We start from the raw sequence: 17,159 nt of genomic DNA, 5'->3' as shown, positions 1-17,159 counted from the left end.
AACTTGTTTATCTGTTGTAGCGAACTGAGCAGCTCTGTATTACAACTCTCCAGAAAATCAGTAAAATGAAAGCACAGACTCAACAAAACAGATAATTGTATTGGTTAGGGCCCAATCCTGAACAGGTGCCAAGCATTCTGAAATGGCCAAGCATTCTGAAATGGGATCCTTAAAAATCACACAGCACATACATATCTGACCAAAGTTTGCAAGCAAGCAAACTACTAAGTGCTTACCACAATGTTTTGTGCAGATTTTATACAGTGATTGGAGCATATGTTCCTGATATAAAATTATTAAAATGCTTCTATAAGAGATGGAAATCACATTTGTGCCGAGGTTGTATCTTTTCAGTGAATATACCTGCAAATTCCATTAAAAAGCTGTTTTGCAAATTGAAATAGGTCTCATTTATTCACAAGTCATACACGTTATAATAATGACTTAATGAAATCAGCCTACATGTTTGCACATAGGAATATAATGAGAAAGTACATCACAGTAACTTTCTCTTTTTTGTATCTCCTACACACACCTAAATTATTTAATTCATTGCATTTATGGAAGAAACTTGATTAAAACCAAAACTTATTTAACAAAATTTAATAAGATTTCTGAAAAATTTTCCTAGAGAAGCTTTAAGAGAAATATTGTAAAGGTTTTTTTTATTGAGAAACTTTCTTTTTCCTGTGGAAATGTTTGCACTATCCAAAATAAAATAAAAAATCGTTCAAATTGACATTTCAAAACAAAATTAAAATATCCACTTTGTTTTAACATAAAATACATAAAATGTCATTTCATTTTAGGTTGTATGTTGGTTTGTTTTTGTTGCAAAAACTAAACAAGACCAAAACAAAACAAAACAAAAAAACCTCCAAATCCACAGCATGATTTGACAGTTTAAGTTGAAAAAAACAAATTGGTAGTTTCAAAAATTCCTGTGGGAAAACCAACATTTTTCATTGGAACTTACATTTTTACATTAAAATGCTGGTTTTGATGAAACCGTATTTATCAGCAGGAAAATGCTCGAAGAATTTCTAACATCTTTACTTAACATTTATTAGCTCCTAATTGTAGGCCACATTGTACCACTACTGTTCATACTTAGTAGCACCTTACCCTACACATAGTCTCATCAGTAGGATCTCACTGATATCACTAGTACTGTTTGTGAAGCAAGGTACTAGTCAATGTGATTAAGAATGAATGAACCTTAAAATAAGTGAGATCAATTTGGGTCATATGCAATGAATTATATGAAATCATTGTCGTGATCTTATTTTCAGATTGTGAATCCCTCTAAAGTGAGTAGTTACACAAGTTACATTTGGCTGGATTCTCTTTCTCTTACTCAAAGTCAAAAGTACCTTACACCACAAATAGGACCATTGATGTCAATAGGATGCCTTATGGAATAACGCACTACTCAATAGGTATGTTTGCACTAGAGAGTATGGCTCCTCTCAGGGTATACCTTGTTCTGCTCAGTCAAGGTAAAAGTCATTGCAATGCATCCTCAGTAGGAAAAAATTTCATAGCTGGGTCCAGGTCAGTTAACATGCTCTGTCCTAATTGTGACCCTTTTTTCTACTGAAGACAAGTCCAGTGGCAGTAAGGGCATTACAATCTAGTCCAGAGGAATGATCATATTTGATTCTTGTCCATCAGCTCCCCAGCGACGAAGGGCCAAATGAAATTTCTCCATCACTTTATACCTTGTAATCAGCTCCACAGCTTTGTTTATATTTCAGCTATTTTGTTCTATGGCATTCTTCACCCTGTTTATCTAGTGCATCCTTGGCCGTCTTCTATTTCTAGTTCCTTGCACTCTGGTATGTATTGCTATGCATGGTATCCTTTCAGCATCCATTTCTTACATACGTCCAAACCACTGATGTCATTGTTCTTGAAGCTTCTGTAACAATGTTATTCTTTGCCTTAGCTGTTTTCTTATCTCTTCATTTTTTATTATCTGTAGTCTAGAAACTCTCAGTCTTCCTCTCAGTCAGATCCTTTCTGCACTCAAAAGCTTTCATTCATAAACTTTCGTCATATTCCAGCATTCCAACCTGTACAGCAGTATTGGCATGACAGTTGTCTCACATATGCTGACTTTTTATTTTATTTAAATGTTTTTTGCCTAAACAGACCTTGCAGATTTTTCCAAATATTTCAGTGGCTCATCCAATTCTTTTTGCGTCATCTTCACAATTCTCATTTTTGATACTAATCCTCCAAGGGACACAATTTTTTCAACTTATTCTACTTCTTTGTCTCAGAGTCTGATCTTTACCTCTTTCTCTTGTCTTCCAATCGCCACAATTTTTGTCCTCTCCATGCTGATCTTCAATCAGAATTTTTGTCTTTCCTGGTCTACCTTGTCAATTATATTCTGTAAATCCTCCTTGGTCAATGCTGTGAGGTCAATATGATCTGTAAATCTAAGGTTATGCACTGTCCTAACACATAACATGACTTCTCCTATTTCATCTCAGTGCAACAGCTATTACTGCTTCCAGTATGAAGTGTTTACTCTCATCGTACTTATCGCCTTTTATATATCAGCTTGATAATAGTGGGGGGGAAATGCCATATATAATCTTATAAATTGCAATGAGCCTTGATGGCAAATGCTATCAAAAGCCTGTTTGAAGTCTATAAAGTTATTAACAGGTTTGGTGGTGCTCTACATGCTTCTCAGATATCTTTTATATCACAAATAACTGATCTGTTCTTCTTCATTCTGGTCAAAGTCCAGCCTGTTCCTCTGCAAGCACTGCTTCCACATAACTCTTCATTCTCTTCTGCAATGTCTTGGTGAATATTTCCTAGCATGCTCAATAAACTGATTCCTCTGTAGTTCTTGCAGTCACTTCTCTTTTATACATTGGTACTATTAGCACTTCGTCTCATTCCACTTGGCTCTTGCTTGCAGGGCCGGCTCCAGCTTCTTTGCCACCCCAAGCAGCAAAGTGAAAGAAAAAAAAAATGAGGCTGCGATCGGCGGCAGTTCAGCGACAGCTCTGCTGCGCTGCTTCATTCTTCTGCTGCAATTTGGCGGGGGGACTGAGGAAATTGCCGCCGAAGACCCGGATGTGCCGCCCCTTCCCATTGGCTACCCCAAGCACCTGCTTCCTTGGCTGATGCCTGGAGCTGGCCCTGCTTGCTTGTAAATCTTACCAAATAGCTTGTGCATGGGCTTTACCATGTATTCCTTACCAGCTTGCAGCAGCGCTGCAGTTATGTTGCCACTTTCTGGTGCCTTTCTCTTTTTGAAATTTTCTATCAAGATCTTTATTTCTAGGAATTCCAGCACCTGCTTTTCCTCATTTTTGCTGGGAAGCTTCTCTAGGACCATTTCAACTACTATCTTCTGAACGTAGTACAGCTCTTCAAAATATTTTTTCCATCGCTCACTCTATTTTTTTGTCCTCAATTATTTGTCTGTGCTTGTTTTTCTCTGCAGACATCTTCAATTCCCACTCAGTTCTCTTATCCTGTGACACAAGCCCTGTGTGGTATTAATCTTTGCTTATTCTTCTGCTTCTTTATGTTATTTGCTTATCCAGTTGTTTCTGTCTCTCTTTGTTTTCTGTTTTATCTCTCTGGTCAGTCTATTTTACTCAGCTTTTGGACTTTCATCCTCCTTTTTATTCTCCTTCAGCTTCCTGTATTTGTCACTCTGCTGCAACAGTTCATCTGTTATGCACCTGGGTTTCTTTAGTTTTGGCCTTGTAGACCAAAAGTTGTTCAGCTGATCTTGTATTCCCATTTTTATACTGTTTCATGCCTCTTCAACATTCATTTCTTCTTTCATCTGAGACATGATTTTTTTCCCCACATAGTTTCTTTGTATTCTCTTTCCTGATATCTGGCTCTTTCAATTTGTTCACTTCATACATCTTAGTTCTTGGCACTTTTTCAATTCCTCTCAACCTCAATGGGCTTTATCAATACTAATTATCTTGATTTAAAATTTAATATACACATACACAAGCACAATCCCCCACAATATTTAGATGGTAGTTTGAATATATTACAATAATGCTCATTCTGCACCCTTTGTTTTGTGGCATTGTGTTTTAGTACATGATGTATCCTGATTTTGAAGGCGTGATTTGCAGCAAGGATGTTCAAGGGACAGCAAAGAAAACTTATTAATGATCTCAAGAGAAGACAAGTAAAATCCTTATGGGTATAGAGGGTCCAGTTCAATCATGATTCCTAATCTTTTCTTAAACTGTTTTTTCCCCTGCTACATGCTTTTTTTCAGGGTTTGATTTCATTACCTGCCAGTCACCTCTTTGTCTTCAGGACACTTCCCACTTGATATGACCTTTCTTAGAATGGAAAAAAAATAATTCTCATACATTAACATTCTGTCTCTAAAGGTATAGGAAAGATCTCATTAGCTCTAATTACTCATACAATGACATGAGTGGAGATTTAGAAACATGGGAGATCATGTCACAAGCCTTATGTTCATTAAGTTTGATTTAATTGTGGAAATTATTGAATTTTGTTTTTTTTTATTTTCAGTAATCAGCTACGACTTACGTTAAGTTGGCTCTTATGGAAAGGGAGCATTAGGCTACGTGAACTGCAATTATTACATACATTCGGTAAGTTACTAAGGACCGCAATATAGGGATTCATTCAGAATGCGTTAAATGCATGAGAAATATATGAGAACTGTGATGAAGTTTTTATACCATGGCTCACAGTCTACAGTTTAATCTCTATGGAAATTACTTTGTATTTGAACTCTATATTTACGATGATAGGTATTCATCTCTCCATCCATACATTTATTTTACTCCCTTCAAATATGCCCATCAAAAGAATAAGCATGATGCATTGATATAGACACTACACATATGTAGGGTAACCCATATATTTTATACAGACTCTCAAGGTGAGTAGAAACTTTCTTCTAATTCTCTCTCTCTCCTTGTCAAAAGTGAATACACCATAACATTTGTGAAAGGTGCCAGAGTGCTTAAGGATAAAAAAAATTCCCCTATGGTCAGGTTATTAGGTAACTGTGCATTATGAAGTTTCTTGCAAACCTTTCTATAAAGTACTGGCCCTGGAGACTTTAATCCAAGAAGTGTTACAGAATGAACGTAGTAATACAATGTTCTCTCCTGGTGCCCTACTTATGTCTCTGAATCTTGGCCTAGAAGGAGAATGTCTAGTCAATCAGAGGATTGTTCAGTCTCTGGCCTGGTCTACACTACGCGTTTAAACCGGTTTTAGGAGTGTTAAACCGATTTAACGCCACACCCGTCCACACTAAGAGGCCCTTTATATCAATATAAAGGGCTCTTTAAACCGGTTTCTGTACTCCTCCCCAACGAGAGGAGTAGCGCTAATATCGGTATTACCATATCGGATTAGGGTTAGTGTGGTCGCAAATTGACGGTATTGGCCTCCGGGCGGTATCCCACAGTGCACCACTGACCGCTCTGGACAGCAATCAGAACTCGGATGCAGTGGCCAGGTAGACAGGAAAAGCCCCGCGAACTTTTGAATATCATTTCCTGCTTGCCCAGCGTGGAGCTCTGATCTGCATGGGTGGCGATGCAGTCCCAAATCCAAAAAGAGCTCCAGCATGGATCGCTGAATGGGCAGACTAATCTGTTCTATCAGAGCTCCGTTACAGATGACAAAATTCCAAAGCATTTTAAAAAAATCTCCAGACTGAGGGCACAGCAGGGACTCAGCACACAGCTGCGTGATAAGCGTAACGGAAAGCCAAAGCATCAAATGGATGCTCATGGCGGGAGGGAGGGGGGACTGAGGACTCAAGCTATCCCACAGTTCCTGCAGTCTCCGAAAAGCATTTGCATTCTTGGCTGAGCTCCCAATGCCTGTAAGGTCAAACACATTGTCCGCGGTGGTTCAGGGCATAGCTCGTCAATTTCCCCCCCCCCCCCAGAAGGAAAAGGGAAAAAAATCGTCTCTTGACTCTTTTAATGTCACCCTATGTGTACTGAATGCTGCTGGTAGACGCGATGCTGCGGCACTGAACTGTAGCATCCTCGCCCCCCCTCCTTGGTGGCTGATGGTACAATATGACTGATATCCATCGTCGTCATCAGCCTTGTGGCAGATGGTATAGTACAGAAGGCCTGGTATCCGTCCTCATCATCAGCCCATGAGTGCTACTACTTCCCAGTAGATGGTACAGAACGGCTGGTAACCGTCTTCATCATAGCAACAGAGGGCTGAGCTCCATCAGCCCCCGCCCTTCATGTGTAAAGAAAAGATTCTGTTCTGCCTGGACTATCATAGCAGCTGGAGGCTGCCTTCCCCTCATTTTATCTCACTAACAAGTCACTGTTTCTTATTCCTGCATTCTTTATTACTTCATCACACAAATGGGGGGACACTGCAACGGTAGCCCAGGAAGGCTGGGGGAGGAGGGAATCAACAGGTGGGGTTGTTGCAGGGGCACCCCCTGTGAATGGCATGCAGCTCATCATTTCTGCGGGATCTGACATGGAGCGGCTGTGCTCTCTGGTTCTCTGATACACTGGTTCTCTAGTACACTTGCCCCATATTCTAGGCAGGACTGATTCTATTTTTAGATACCATAAAGGAGGGATTGACTCAGGGAGTCATTCCCATTTTTGTCTTTTGCGCCCCCGGCCGATCTCAGCCAGGGGCACCTATGACAGCAGCAGATGGTACAGCACAGAAGGACTGGTAACCATCATCTCATTGCCAATTTACAATGGCATGGTAGATGGTACAGAACGGCTGATAACCATCTCTGCTATCATGCAAAAGCAAATGAATGCTGCTGTGTAGTGCTGCTGAATCGCCTCTGTCAGCGGCATCTAGTACACATACGGTGACAGTGACAAAAGGCAAAACAGGCTCCGTGGTTGCCATGCTAATGGCGTCTGCCAGGGCAATCCAGGGAAAAAGGGTGTGAAATGATTCTCTGCTGTTGCTTTCCCAGAGGAAGGAGTGACTGATGACATTTACCCAGAACCACCCGCGACAATGATTTTTGCCCCATCAGGCACTGGGATCTCAACCCAGAATTCCAAGGGGCGGGGGAGGCTGTGGGAACTATGGGATAGCTACGGAATAGCTACCCACAGTGCAACGCTCCAGAAATCGATGCTAGCCTCGGACCGTGGACGCAAACCGCCGAATTAATGTGCTTAGTGTGGCCGCGTGCACTCTATTTTATACAATCTGTTTTACTAAACTGGTTTATGTAAAATCAGAATAATCCCATAGTGTAGACGTACCCTTTATATGAAATATTCATTCCTCGTCCTCTCTGCAAGACTGTATGCTTTTGAGGCAGGGACCACCTTTTGTTATGTGCTTGTTCTGTATTTGTACAGCATCTAGCACAACGTGGTCCCGGCCCACAACTGCTGCTTCTAGGCACTACCAAAAAACAAATAATAAATAAAAACTGACACAAAGGGTACCAAATAGTGACTATCGTAGTGGTGTTTTCTTTTATATTGGATATTTATCCACTAGAAGTTGGATTGTGAGCATAACATTCTTTCCAATAGGCCATCAAGCAGTATTTTTCCTTTTAGTCCTTCAAAAAAGGAAGTGAGAAAACAAAAATCAATAAAACACTATAAACATAGGTGCCATTTTTGCTTCTTAAACAGAATTTTTTATTTGTATTTCTTCTCTGTTCTTTTTCTCTCAAGACTCAAAATACATAGTCTCTTCATCTTTAAACTCTCTTTATACCTCACTGTGTGAAAAATCCAGAGGAAACAAACAAGCAAAACAAACAGAAGTTTTCTGGCAAGTGAAAATTACCTTTAGAACTGTAACTCTCCTTCCTGCGTGGTGAAATAGGCAGAAGTAGTCAGTATGAAACTTTTTACAAAACTTTATCTTTAAGATTTAACAAGGATATAAAAAGTGAATAAAACCCCACAGAACCCAAGAGTTATTTTTATCTTCAAGATACTCAGTGCATGAACATGTCTTAATGTGCACAAGAGAATTACATCCTATGGTACTGAATATAGTTTAATGAAGTGGCAGGCATCTATTTTACTTATTTTTTAATTTACAAAATGTACTAGTCAGAAAACTCTAAGCACATACATGATGTTTTTTTTAAAGTAACTTTAGTACAGCAATAGTTTCAGTATGGTTATGGTAATAAAAAGAGTGAATTACAGAAGTTTGCAGGAAGCAGTGGTCAGAAAAAAAGGTTATTACTATGCTGTAGTGATACTGCTATATCTGAAAACCATAGTAACTCAGTATATAATAGAACATTACTATTAATAAATAGAGCTGGTAAAAATGGGATTGTTTTCACAAAACTATTTCAGGAAAATATGACTATTTTGGCAAAAATCAATCCATCAATAAAATGCGGTGAGGGCTGTTCTAAAAATAAATAATCATAATACAAAATATAATGTCGTTAAACATTGCTACTTATTCAGGCTTACAGCAGCATCACTTGAATATTCAAATCATACAGTGGAAGTTATTTTGTGAAATTTTAAACTTTAAATTAAATTTCTAAAAAAAAATAATTGTGTAGAATTGAGACTGCTCAGGAGACCAGGGATCTTAAACTCAAATCACCATGAGGGCCACATGAGGACTAGTACATTGGCCAAAGGACCGCATCACTGACACCTTTTCATACAATGATACAAAATTATAGCCAAAACGAAAAAAAGGAAGAGTAATATAGTATGCTATTAAAAGTCACTGTATTAATTTTTTTAAAATTAATGTGAAGAGGGGTTTTAATAAAATATAAACATTCAGTAATGCGCCTCACTCAAATGACAAAACATTCATTTACTTTTAGAATTACTTCAGTTAAAGCCCTTGCTTCTGCCCCTGTCCCCGCCCCCACTCCACCCCTTCCATAAGGCCCCGCCCCTGCCTCACCTCTTCCCACCCCTTCCTTGCCCCCATTCCAAACCCTTCCCCAAAGTCCCTGCCCCAACTGCGCCCCCTCCCTGCCCCTATTCCAAACCCTTCCCCAAATCCCCGCCCTGGCCCCGCCTCTTCTCCACCTCCTCCCCGAGCACACTGCATACCTGCTCCTCCCCCCTCCCTCCTGGAAAGTCCTAAGCACTGCCAAACAACAGGAAGCGCTGAGAGATAGGCGCAGCGTGCTGAGGGTGGACGGGGGTGGGCAGGTGGTGAGGGCAGCTTGGCTGCTGGTGGAGTTGGTGCCTATGGCAGGCTGCAGGAAATAACTCCACAGGCCGCATGTGGCCCACGGGCCGCATGTTTGAAACCCCCTGCTACAGACAATGTTAGAAGATGGAGGTGAAATAATTTTAGTGATTCAGTTTGATTCCTAATGGATAAAAGATCAGCATCACAAAAATGAGCAACACATTTTATTGTATGCAGTATAGTTGTAGCAGTTTCAGTCTCAGGATATTACAGAGGCAAGGTGGGTGAGGTAATATTTTTATTGGACCAATTTCTGTTGGTGAGAGACTCAAGCTTTCAAGCTTTCTGAGACCTGAAGAAGAGCTCCGTGTGCTCAAATGCTGGTCTCTCTCACCAACAGAAGTTGGTCCAATAAAAGATATTGTCTCTCTAACACATTTTATTGGTGATCTTGCATTGAGAGTATGCATATTTTGCCAGATCCTCAGCTTGTGTAAATAAGAGCAGCTCCATTAGCTTCAATGGACTTGTTTCCATTTAAAGTAACTGATAATTCAGCCATATCTTTAAAACTACTATCTTCAGACAGGGATCAAGGCAGATTTGTGGGGTAGTGTATCCAAAAATAGAGGTGACTGGAACATTCATGTAACCCAAATATGTTCTTGTGTTGAAGCAGAAAAGTTAGGAGTGATGAAGAGTGATCTGGGATGAAAAATTCTGCTTTAAATCAGACAGAGCAGGAACTTGAACCTGGGTTGCTTACCTCCCAGGCCAATGCCTTAACCACTCCCCTGCTCCCCACACCTTCCTGAATGAAAAAGCTCAGGTTTTGATCAAAACCCAGACATTATGACAATTCCACTTTCATTAATGTGTTCAAATGATTGCTCCAACGAGGAATGTAAACATATTTGAAACCTCAAAAGCTGCTGAAAAACAGAGTTGTCATCAGTGGAGACAACACTGGGCCCACATGGGGTGTACCTATCCCATGGGTGGTGGGAAGTGTTGTGCTGTCAGTTTTGTAACTTTCAATAGGGCTTTATTCCTGCACCATTGAAATCAATGGGAGCAGGTTCATGCCCTATTTTTTCTTTTAGGATATAAGGGGAGATAATAGCGAGAGAGCAGGAGGAGGGGTGGAGACTGGACAGGAAGAAAACCAATGGGGAGAATATGACAGATCATACAGGAAGCTAAGGAAAGCAAAGAAGGATACTCTAGGGAGGGAGAGATGCAAAATACTTTGAGTCGATATATGGCTATTCCAGGGAGAGGGGCTATGCTGAATATGGCATGAGCCTGCAGCTTTTATTTTTTTAAACCAAGTTTTATTGCATTTGAGTCAGACTGGTTTCAAGTTGTAAAAGATTTTATGGAACATCTGTATCCAAGTGGAAAGGCCCTGTGGCCTAAATGCAACACTTTTACTGATTCTCCCATACTCATACTAAAAGAGGAGTTTAGAGGTACTAGGTTGGATACTCAGTTGATGTAAATGGACAGAGATCCACTGAACTAAAAGAATTTGCAGGAGCTGAGGATGACTCCATAAAGTTTCCTCTGAGCCAGATTATATTGAGCCCTACTCAGTTGGTGAACAGTCTCTTACAGGAACAGTCCCACTGATTACTCCTCCAAGTAACTGCTTACCAGAGTGATAAGGGGTTCAAAGTCCAGCTCATAGTTTGCAGAGAGATGTTAACATAATGTAACATTAGTTCTTTTGCAAGATGACCATCTTTGAATCCAAGAATCCATTCTTTGGTTTACAGCTCCGATTCATAGATTTTAAGGCCAAAAAGGACTTTTATGATCATCTAGTTTGGCCTTCTGCATAACACAAGTCAGAGAATCTCACCCAATTATTTCTGCATCAAGCCCATAACTTCTGATTGAGCTATAGCATGTCTTTTAAAAAGATACCCAGTCTTTGTACTGAAGACTTGAAGTGATGAAGAATCCACCACATCCCTAAGATGATGGTGCCTCTTAAACATGAGTCTCTTATTTCTAGTCTGGAAGCTGTACCCTGGCAAAGTCAACCTCTGGATCTTGTTATGCTTTTTCCTGTTAAATCGAGTATCAGAAATCTCCTCCCCATGTAAATACTAGTAGACCCCTGATCACATCACCTCTTACTTTTTTCTTGGATAGTAAACTAAATAGATTGAGCTTTTTAAATCTCTCATTATGAGACAAGTGATTCCAGACCTCAGCTCTTTCCTGTGGTTCGTTTGTGAACCCTTTCCAATTTGCCAACATCCTTTTTGAAGTGTGGACACTAGAACGTGACACAGTACTACAATTATGGTCCCAATAATGCTGTAGACAAAGGAAAATGGGCTGACGTGTAACTTTTTTTTCTTATAGAAAACGTTACATTACTACATATTACTGCAGGTTTTTTAATGAAAAGGAATCTTGGTTTATGATAAGAACGAACACTAAAGGAACATGATTTAAATACATTGTGGTGAGGGTGGGGGAAACAGGAAAAAAAATTAAAATGAAGACTTGAAAAAAAACAGAATTCATTTTACAGTATATTCAAAGTGTAGAACAGTGCCAGATGCCAGGCCATATTGACATTTTACAGATGGAATAATTGAGTATGATGAGATTCTTCATAAGAAAAAAATTATAATTCCATAATCCATTACAGTTGAGAGGTTATAATTACTTTGTACTGCTCACCTAGACATTAAACATTAAATGCAGAGGTGAGGATATCAGCTAATTTTGCAAGAAAAGTTTGAACAAAAGAATTTCAGATGTATCCAAATCACTGTTGTTTTTTACCCACAGAGACTGCTAAAAACCTACCCTGATTACAAACAAATAACCTTAGTATTTGGTTCAAAGTGACTGTGTATTCTCATTTGAATGCAACAGCCCATTACTCCATTTTTTCTGGTTGCCTCCAGAGATAACCTCCCTCCCCATATGACACAGAAAGTTGACCTCATCTAAGGCACTCAAGCAAGGCACCATGATTGAACCTGATTGGTCTGTAGGCAAGGGTCACAATGAGGGGTCACAGCTCACTGAATGTGCTCCCTGCCTCAGTGTGCGGAAGCCTAGAATTGCTGACCTTCAGGTCATGCTACAAAACCTATTTGTTCTCTGAAGCTTTCCCTGAAGGGGATGTATACATTGCTGAGACCGAGATGAGAGTCTGCAGGTGATTTTTGGGATTTGGGGAATCATTCCTGGTTTAATTATAGGATATGATAATATTGGTAAAGGCTCACAAAGCTGGGACTGTACTAATTACCCAAAGTGGGGGAAAAATGGGCTACACTTTTGGGCTGGAATTACAAGTCTGGTAGTTATCAGGAAAAAGAAGATGTTCACTTTTCTACATGGGTGGCCACATTACACTCCAAGTACAGTAGAAGACATTCAGTTTTCAAGAGAACCTAGGGTCAAATAGCTTTGGCTAAATATTTGTTTCTGGAAAAACTTGTATGTCAATCTTATGCACAGTATTGGAGGTCAGTTATTGGACTCCTAAAAAGTGGATGGGTAAAACAGAAGTAATTACAATGCTTAAAAATAAACAAAATCCTATTTTGTTAATCTGTAAACGAATGTGTAAAAGGGCAGCTTCCTCCAGAGAGTCCTCTTATGGCCTGAACTCACTTTGCAGGTCCCCTGCCATCAATCTTTCCCCTCTTTGAGGCTCCCCAGTGAAATTCACAATAGATCAGTCTTGCAGGCCCTTCCGGCATTGGGTTTATTTATTTTCCAAAACAGCAAACAACAAGATTAGGCAATTACCCTGTTGGCCTTAGTTTCTGCCTTCAGGATATTGCCTCAAAAGCTACTGCCAGTCCATGCAGTTCCTTTCTCTGCAGTTCCTTCAAATCTCTTCCCACTCCCACCACTTCTATTGCCTAATATTATTTATTGGGAATCAGCTGCTCTCTGTTCAGGTGTGCCTCCTTTGTAATTAGAGTTGGCTGGCCCCAAGCCTTTAGCCCTTCGAGGACAAGCCACCTTGTTACACAGTGAAACCTGGATTTCTGAAATGATTAAACCTGAAATTAGAACTTTCCCATGTAATCAATCTTAGCATCTAAGACACCATTTCAATCAAGCTGTACTGAACAAAAACCTATATAAACCGATACGTTTGTCCAAATACTGACAACTTTACATGCAGAATACAGTTCAATGACAGAACAATTGACATGGTGAAAACACCACATTAGGGTTTTAGACCTGACCCAAAACCCATTGAAGGCAACCTTTAATGTCAATAGCCTTTGGACCAGGCCCATACAAAGAGAGAAAATTAAAAAAATCAAAATATAGATTGGATAATCATGTAACCTCCAGAAAGATGTCACCTGTGCACCTTATTTAGAATACAAATGAGGGGTATGACTACACCAAAAGAAAACTTATGCCAAGATTCATAAAGGTATTTAGGCTCCCAGAGGCCTTTGAAATCTATGCCTTAAAGTCAGCATTTGCCAGGGGCCAGATTTTCTGCTAATATCCCAGACTAAACCTAAATTACAAGTGCAATTATTGTCAAAGACATATTCTTTGTCCTTGAATATCAATAATGGCAAACATGTTTTTTCCACAATTTTTTCCCATGCATATAACAAATTACTGTAAATGTTTTCAGTTCTCAATTTTTTTCCTTCAACAAAACATTAGGTTTTTATATTATTTTGCAATAGAAATATGTAATTTCACCATAGAAAGCAGTTTCTACATAAAAAGAATGGCAAAATTATCACCCAGACCTAAATCACAGTTTTTCTGATGGGTAGAAATTATGTCTTTTTCACTATTAAAATTTATATCTGCTGATCAAAATAGCAGAATTTCACCACAGATCATAGGACCAATTTCTTTGCCAATTTACAGCAGAAGACAATTTGGGCCTATGATTGCTAATATTGTATTTGAAAATATATTTTCGTTTCACTTGTGAATTTCTTTTTAAGGAAATAATATGCAGTTTTTCAGATAACCAAAACAGGCACTATTATTGGCAGAATTACTGGTGAGACTAAGGAATGAATTGGTCTACAAGATTAACTTCTCTCTCTTTGTTCAAGGTGATCCCAACATTTCCCCTAGAGTCATATTGATCATCTGCTTGCCCCTTTTATTGTCAGACTGATTATCATGTTCACACAGCTTCCAGGAAGCGGGTTGGCAAAAGACATCTTAGCTAAAATGAATAAGAAAATGCCAAGAGCCCACCTTCTCTGTGTTAGTGCTATGTGATTATTGGGTTACATCATACTTCTACAAATAAAGGATTCTACAGCCTGTTGTAAATCCATGTTATTTCATTTCCTCCAAAGGGAATTCTGCTCTCAGAAGAAACTGAATGTATTGTCACCAGCTGAGTTTACTGAAATGCAGTTAAGAGTAAAAAGTTTTTAAAAAGTTCAAAAGAGCAGATATAATCATAAATCTCAAGGCAGATGAACTTGTTCTCCACCCTGTAAAAAACTGTGATAACTTCTGAAGCCATTCCATTTTCTTTTTCATAATACTGCAAAGCAAACTAAAATGTTTGATATTCGAGTTCAAATTCCATGTTTTTCTTTAGACAGCTATTCCTCCCCACCTTCCTTGTTTTCTCTTTTCTCATTATTTGGCTTAAATGGTATGTCCAACTGGGATGAAGACAGCTGTGTTTTGAGTGGTTCCAATTGCCTTCAATTTATAGTACTGTCCTTATGCTCAATCCACTCTTGTACTAGTAGTTCCACCACAAATACAGTGAAAGCTGAATGGCACCACTTCTCATTTTTATTAGGCCAGGTCTACACTATCAAGCAACACAGTTATACTGACCTAACCTACGATGTAGACAGTGCTCTGTCGATGGGAGGGCTTCTCTCATAGACATAGCTATCACCTCTCGCAGAGGAGGATTAACTATGCCAATGGGAGAAGCTCTCCTGTCAGCGTAGTAACATCTTCACTGAAGCACTACTGCAGCGCAGCTGCACCGATGCAGTTGTGCCATTGCAGCGTTTTAAGTGTAGACTTGCTCTTTTTTTGTGTGTCTTTTTTCTATCCATTCTTCTGTAATATAATTGGCTTTGTGCATGCATGCATTTTACACAGATAATATACACACTCTCACACTATATGTATACTAGGAAACTCAATGCAGTAATTGCTTTCTAGTATAAATCCTAGGCTGACTGGCTTTATTACTGTCTATCTTGCAGATAGGATTACTGCACTTTCCTATTTTGACTAGTTGGATAGGAAAAATAAATAATTTTCTGAAGGAAACGATATTTTGCAATGAGCTGCATTGTTAACCTAGCACTGATTTAGAATTTCAGAAAAATAGCAAAGGGGCTTTGTGTTGTAGCATATTTTTCTGCAGTGCGTGTGTATGTACATGCACGCCTGTGTGCATATATATCTCCACACATACATATATCTATCTTTAATAGTAGACCATCAGGTTAAAAATGACAAATTCTCTAAAAAGATTACCCACCCACGTTACTAACTAACACTTAGATTAAAACCAAAAGGAGTATTTCACCATTTCCAATACTTATCTAGAGTTTTTGCATTTCACTCAGTCTGGAGAATGAAAAAAGACTAGTCAATGTCACTTTCTGGGACAAATTCAGATGTGAGTCACTCTAGAGAGAACATAAAAAAAGCCTTAGTCTAATAAAACAATCAATGCTCATGTTACACCAGCTTGGACTCCTTCTATACTCTCCCCGCCTGAACTACATGTAACTTACGTAGCCTGCTTACACAGCAACTCTAAATTTGGCCAATTTGTTCTGAGTGAGTGAAAGGAACAAATCTATTTGAGCCCAAAGGACTAACTTCCATCATCTTCTCCATTATCTCTGAATCTAGCCCTCTGTTTCTCATGCACTAGAATAATGTTGCAATATTTAAATCCAATGAGAAAATCATTTTCATTTTAAAAGAATAGAAACATTTATATTAATAACAGATTTAAAAAACAAAAAACAACAAAATAAACCCTACGTTTGGGGCGTAAACTATCTGGCCATGACTTTTCAAATGTTTCATGAATATAGTCTGTGATCAAACTGTTTCACACAGAATCCTGTGTAACTAGAAGAATCAACATTGCTCATAACATCACTTGGACTGAATCACAAAATGCTAACAACCATGGAAACATGACATTTGTGTTGACTTTTATGTTTTAATACTGAAATAAGATTAAACATTTTTGTGAAGTGGCACTAAAAATCTCTTCCAAAAACAAAGGGAAGCAAAGTTTGGAAATTGGACTCAAGGAATTTGCCCATACATTTTTGGGGAAGGATGGAGGGTGAAAGAATAGCAAAAATTTCTACTGATCTGTTTCAACATTAAAATTCACATCCACAGCAGGATGTAGGGTACCTCCCGCCCCCCACATTTAAGTCTCAAAATTCCATTCCAATGATAGATTTCCCCATTTCCAGCTTTCCTTTTCTGGTACTTTTAATGAGTTCATGAATCTCCACGAAGAAACTAGATGGTATAGTATACTCTAACCACAGTTTCTTGCTTTCAGTTTTATTTTTGATGATGAATTACTTTGCTTGAGTGTCAATATGAACATTTGCCTTAGTTTATTTGAAGGAGCATTTGAACTTTTGTATTCAACTATTTGTCCCTTTTTTAATACAAAGTTTTTTTTTAATCATTTGACATTTTATAGGCAAATATATAATAAAAGCCTTTCAAAACAAAAGAGTAAAAATACCCTTAAGCAATTCAAGTTATTCACATCTATTTTGGAATGAAACTATCCAATTTCTGAACTGCTTAAGACCAGTAAAATATAACACCTGATTAATTATTACAATAAAAATAAACTCTAGCCAGATTTGCTTCTAGTCAAATCCATGACATCACTTCAGTCATGTCAGAGTCAGCATTTAAGACCTTGATCATGCAACCTCTTCTGTATGGGGAGGAACCTTTTTCATTGTGGTGCCCTCTTGAATTAACATGGTTTC

At 38.8% G+C, this 17,159-nt stretch overlaps 1 protein-coding gene and 1 long non-coding RNA gene across 5 annotated transcripts in view; one reads left to right on the top strand and one right to left on the bottom strand.

Annotated features, from left to right (window-relative positions):
* Positions 1-17,159, bottom strand: part of RBFOX1 (RNA binding fox-1 homolog 1) — a 2,584,986-nt gene that overhangs the window by 2,031,131 nt on the left and 536,696 nt on the right. The window lies entirely within an intron of this gene.
* Positions 1-17,159, top strand: part of LOC123344027 — a 50,601-nt gene that overhangs the window by 15,247 nt on the left and 18,195 nt on the right. For all 4 annotated transcript variants that reach the window (XR_006572435.1, XR_006572436.1, XR_006572434.1 and 1 more), the window contains exon 3: positions 4,546-4,628. This is a non-coding gene — a long non-coding RNA (uncharacterized LOC123344027). The remainder of the gene's footprint in view (positions 1-4,545; positions 4,629-17,159) is intronic.

The sequence above is a fragment of the Mauremys mutica genome, chromosome 11, assembly GCF_020497125.1.
Source record: "Mauremys mutica isolate MM-2020 ecotype Southern chromosome 11, ASM2049712v1, whole genome shotgun sequence".
NCBI lineage: Eukaryota > Metazoa > Chordata > Testudines > Geoemydidae > Mauremys > Mauremys mutica.
Note: the sequence above shows the minus strand (reverse complement) of the source record. Positions and strands in the feature narration are given on the sequence as shown.